The sequence below is a fragment of the Gracilinanus agilis genome, chromosome 6, assembly GCF_016433145.1.
Source record: "Gracilinanus agilis isolate LMUSP501 chromosome 6, AgileGrace, whole genome shotgun sequence".
NCBI lineage: Eukaryota > Metazoa > Chordata > Mammalia > Didelphimorphia > Didelphidae > Gracilinanus > Gracilinanus agilis.
In genome coordinates, this window is record NC_058135.1 from 209,493,485 (window position 1) to 209,499,430 (window position 5,946).

General features: G+C 37.7%; 1 pseudogene; it reads left to right on the top strand.

Moving 5' to 3' along the window:
- LOC123252457 overlaps positions 1–5,946 on the top strand; it is a 67,554-nt pseudogene that overhangs the window by 60,593 nt on the left and 1,015 nt on the right.

Below are 5,946 nucleotides of genomic sequence, written 5' to 3' on the forward strand. Positions count from 1 at the left end.
ACTCAGGTGAAAAGATTAATGTGATGCTAGGGGAAATGTTCTGGCCTTCAAATGTGGCTAATTATGCCCCTCTCCAACACTCAGAGAATGCTTGTTATTTGTTGAGACCAGATGCCTTTAGCATGTTGGCTAGAAAAACACAAGCCTTCTCAATCAGGTTCCCTCTGGTTTGGTCTGCCTCTGTAGACCAGGTCGCCCCTGACTTTGATTACAAAAAGCTAAGCTACAAGAGTCTTTCCCTGAGGAGGGTGTAACAAGCTGACTTCTGTGCTCACTGGGCAAACAGAAGCAAAAAACCCAGCCCAAACTGGTTAATCATCATACCCTTTAGAAACTTCCAGCCTTCAAAAGTAGGGTCTCAAAATGAGGGAAAGGATGGAACACAGAATACGAGTTGTTAAATAATAAAGCATAATATTTTCCTCAAGTTTAATAGTATTAGAGATGAGAAGACCAGGAAGGCAGTTTTCTCCTTGACCAATCTCCCCTCTCAGAAGCCCCTCTTGCAGACAATGCAGATGTACCCAGATACGATGAAGGCAAGCATTGACATGGCTTTTCAGGTATGTCTTTTGGAAGCAGCTAAGGCTAAGAGATTATTTCAAATTCTTTTCTAGTCTCCCATTGGCATACAGAAATAGGTCAGAATTTGAAATTCCCTAGTGTCTTAAATTAAGAGACAGTATAGCACAGTGGAAAGAACATGGTTCAACTCCACCTATTAATCCTATGAAATAGTGGGGAGATTCCTGACATGAGGAGCACTCAGAACAACTGTAGTATACCTTGGCAAGGACAACTAGATATCAAGTACCAAGACTTCTATGGTCTGCTGGTTCTTGTAATCTTTTCTTAGGAAACTGCCTCTAGCAAAGGATCATTTTGGGGATTCATCTGGACCCACTTTAATGAGGTTGCAGATCTACTGGGGAATCCACAATATTAACTTGAGCACCAAGGAGTTATCAGGGAAATAGGGCAAAAGACCTTCTGCAAGGGAAAAAAAGGTGGGAAATCTGGCAGCAGGATAAGATGGTTTCATCACTTCATCTAAGATGGCAACTCAACCATGTAGTGTAGGAACCTAGAACATGCTGATCAAGACAATAAAACACGGAGGAAACCAAACTGCCTGAACATGGCTGGCAAACAGTGTTTTCGCTCTTTTTCACCTAGATTAGACTTGTTCCATGTCATATTGATATGTAGTCTCTTGATAGCTCCTTTATTAAAGAAAAAGCTGGTAAGATACCCCATAGTTCTCTGTACATAGCACAAGAGAGTTTATGATCATGTTTGGAAAGAGACAAGAAGACAGTCATAAGACCTACTACTCACAACAGTTTCAAAATGGAGGGAAGATCCAATTCCATGCTTGAGGCAATTTGTCCTTTGAGAAAGAGGTGCAATTTATTTGCATCTCCAGAACCTCTGGTAGGTGTCACTGTCCCAACCTAGGTTTTGATGAGTGCTATGGCATTTTTTCAGTTGTGTCATGGCCAACCCCCTAGAACATCTGGGCTCATGTCTCATAGACCAACATCTACAAGATTAGATGCTATCGATGCCCACTTTTAGAGAGCAAGGGCCTATTTAAAGATGTCTGAAAAGCAGCATCCTCTTCCGCTTAAGGACCTTTTGCTAAGCCAGGAGCCTGGGTCAAACAACAAGCTCAGGATCATTTGCCCAAAGGAGCCTCTGAAGGCTTGGGTTGAACTTGAGACTTTTAAAGTATGGAGATAGCTTATGTTTTTCTAGCCAAGATTGTTAGAGGCAACTAGGACCCATTAAACAACTAGCATTCTTTAAGTGTCAGAAAAATATAATCAAAATTATTTATTTTACATTTTGTAATTTTTTCTAACTCTTGCTTGGTTTTAAAATCTTTCCTTTCCCAGATATCTAACAAGTATACTGTGTTTACCTAATTTACTTATGGTTTTCTTTTTTATATTCAAGTCGTTCACCCATTCTGAATTTATCTTGGTGTGGGGTGTGAGATGTTGATCTGGACCCAGTCTCTCCCATATTGTTTTCCAATTTTCCCAGAAGTTTTTGTCAAATACTGGATCTTTGTCCCCAAACTTGGGCTCTTTGGGTTTCTCATAGACAGTCTTGCTGATGTCACTTAACCCAAATCTATACCACTGATTCTTGCTTCTGTCTCAGTCAGAAAAAGAGCATCTGAAAAGATTTATATGAACTGATGCAAAGTGAGCAGAATCAGGAGAAAGTTGAACAGTGACAATAGTGAAATGATTAGTTGTGAATGACAACTGATCAACAAGGAAAAGATCCAAGGGACTTGTCATAAAAGCAGGATATCCACTGTCAAAGAACAGAAAAAGAAGTCCAAATGTCGATTTGAAGCATACCATTGTTCATTTTATTTTCTCCATGGTTTTTTCTCTAATGAAAACAATGTGTCTTCTTTTATAACATGAGAAATGGAAATATGTATTGTATGATAACATATGTACACAACCTATATATTATCGACCTTCTTGGGAAGGGGTAAAGAGTACAAGAAAGAACATGGATCACAAATATCAGAAAACAATTTAAAATTGTATTAACATTTGATCTGGAAAATAATTTTTTTTAAAGTTTCAGAAAAGGGCATAATCAGCCACTTCTTCAGGACCTCTTTCCAGTCATCTACGAAGATATTTTGTTTCTTTGAGTAGTCATTCGAGCTATATTCTTAAATTCAAGTTTGTGTCTGTGTTGAGAAAGTGAAGTGCTCCCCACTTACTCAGAGCAGGGAGAGGGGAAATAAAATTGACAGTAGAAAAAAACATGGCACAGAGAGGCAAGCAGGGCCTCATCCTCACTGAGTTTAAATGAATGGATGTGCTACTCTACCCAACCAAAGGTAGATTTGATCAGGCCCAAATACATCTAGAATTACCATGATGCCATTCCTGCCCTCAACTCAAATATTTCACAGGAAAGAGAAAAGCTGCTGGCTGTTTTTTTTTTAAGCCCTTACACTTTTTATCTTAATATCAGTTCTAAGACAGAAGAGGGGCAAAGGCTAGGCAATTGGTGTTAAGTGACTCATCCAGGGCTATATAGCTAGAAAGAGTCTGAGGCCAAATTTGAACCCAGGTTCTCCCAGCTCCAGAACTGACTAACCATTAAGCCACTTAGCTGCCCTTCCTATTGATATTTGATAAATAAAACCACAATATCACTTAAATCCTTTAACAAGTACATAAGATAAAGTATTTCTTTGTAAGTCCTTCCCCATTCCCTATCAGAGTTGTTATATTAAAGAAAGATACCATGATAGGGGAAAATCTTTAGAAGAAAATTGTTTAAGCATTGAGGTCCTCCTTTATTGGGCATTTAACTGTGAAATCTTAAAAGTGATAATAGTAATAATAAACATATACCATCTACTATATGCCAGGCGCTAGGTTAAACACTGATAAATGACCAGAATTGTATTAGTGATAGGGGCTAAGAAGGCTTTCATTGAGTGCTGAGGTTTGCCATCTGGAGCTTTCCTTCTAAGTGAAGGTTAAAAAGTCAGACTTCTCTATCAGCACTGAAGAGCTAAACCAATCCTAAATTCCCTTTTCTTTCCAGACTCTTTAGTTCTAAAGCATTTCAATTTGCTTTTTATCTCAATCAGGAAGTCAGCATTGGCATGATCACTGAACTAGAGTCAGGGGACTTAAGAAAGTCCCTTCCCTTTCCTGGAAAGGAATTGAACTAGTCATTTTTATAGTGACTGAAGTTAACACTACAACTCTTCAGCAATCACAGATGATGGAACTGGAACTCAGGTGTGAGGCTAATTAACCTAATCATAATGCCCACGTGTAGGAATGCCAAGGCTTCTATAGTAACCAGAAGGTAGAGTTCCCTTTTAACTCTGGAAGTATTGTTGGGAGGAAAATGAGTAGCTGTTTAAAAAAAAAAGACTCAAACTTTCTTCCAGTGTTTAGGGGGAAAAAATTCCTCAATAACCTAGATTTGGACAACCACTTGTACCTTAGGGTAGAAATTATGGCAAACTGAACAATGAGATCTCATTCTATCAAATCCAAGTTTTCCATCAATGCCTTGTTAGCACATAAATTTTTCAAAATTTTCCCCAATTACTTGTAAAAACAATTTTTTAAAATTGTAAGTTTTAGTTTTTCTCCTTCCTTTTCCCATTCCCAACTCCTTGAGATGGCAAGCAATCTGACAAAGATTTTAAAGTGCAAACATTTGAACATTTTTCCATATTAGTCATTTTGTGGGAGAGAAAACTCCAAGAACCTCACCACACACCTCCCCCCAAAAAAGAAACAGTGAAATGTTTCCATCTTATTCAAACCCCATCAGTTCTTTCTCTGGAGGCAGATATTTTTTATCATGAGTCCTTGGGGATTGTCTTGGATCACTGTATTGCTGAGAAAAACCAAGTCACTCAATCTTTTATCATATAGTATTGCTATTACTGCTTATAATGTTCTGGGTTCTGCTCACTTCAGTCCAGGGCAGTCTTTCCAGGTTTTTCTGAAAGCATCCTGCTCATTATTTCTTATAGCACAATATTATTCCATTACAATCATATACCATAATTTGTGTAGCCACTCTAATTGATGGATATCTACCCTACTCCCCTTCAATTTTCAACTCTTTGCTGCTACAAAAAAAAAAAAAACCAAAAAAACTGCTACAAATGTTTTTGTACAAATAGGTCCTTTTCCTTTTTTCTTTAGTCTCTTAGGGATACAGACCTAGTAGAATTCAATAAATTCTAAGGCCAACAGATATTTCTAAAAGTTGCAATCCTGAAAGGATCAGAGAAGACATATTTAAGTGCAATATAATTATTTAATACCAAAAGAATACAGCACTTAGAAAAGGCAGACCACATCATATTCCTCTACCAGAGTTGCTTCTTCCAAGAATGAAGAGACTAAACATGCATCAGGCATCTGCTATATACCAAGTACTAGGTTTCAATGCTTTTCCCAATCTCATTTGATGTTCACAACCACCCTTGGAGTTAAGTGCTAATTATTTCCATTTTAAAGTTGAGGAAACAAAGGCAAAGGTTGACTTGCTCAGGATCACACAGCTAGTAAGTGGAAGAGGTAAGTCTTTAGGTTTTATTGAGGTTTAGGACAACATTTTCTATTTGTGGTGAACTTACACAAAGGGGCAAGTTTCACATCCCATATTCAAAAGTATTTTTAATTAGCTGAATTTTTCCATTTGGGTATTCAGTTCATATGCTGCTCAGTCCTTACCAGAGAGGACTAGAGGTTGACAATAAACCATGGTTTCTTTTAATTTGCTGTCCTAACCATAAGAAAAGGAACTTTTAATGGTACAAGTTGATTTTTACCACTTTGCTGTTTTGACTATGCTTATTAGATTAAGGAAATTTCTCAATTTCCTTAAGAAGCTTCTGAATACTGGACCAAGATTCTGTGGATATCAAAGGGTATGACATTATGATTGAAAAATGTTCTTTTATGCCAAATATTAGGCTTTTAAAAGATATTAATCCTTGTGCTGAGAGAGCTTCTAAGACATTTAAATCTGAATTCCCACAGGTATTCTTGATAATCACTTAGTGATTACAGGTGTTGGACATTTGCAACATTTATAGCAAGGCAGTAAGAATTTAACTATCTACCTGGCCCTGCTAAGTAGACCACAGGTCTTTGGCAGTTGGTACAATCTGATCAGTCTTGAAGGATCAAGGAAGTCAAGGTATAGAGGAGAAGAGGAGTACTCCAGGCAAAAGGGACAGTCAATACAAAAAAAGCATGGGAGTCAGAATATAAAATTGTAGTGTCAGGAGCAAGTCATTGTAACTGCTTTCTTGGAATTGGCACATGAGATTGAAAGGAAGAAAGAGGCCTAGTTGTGAAGGGTTTTCAATGTGCAGTAGCACTTTGAATTTGCTTCTGAAGTAATGAGGAACCACTATAC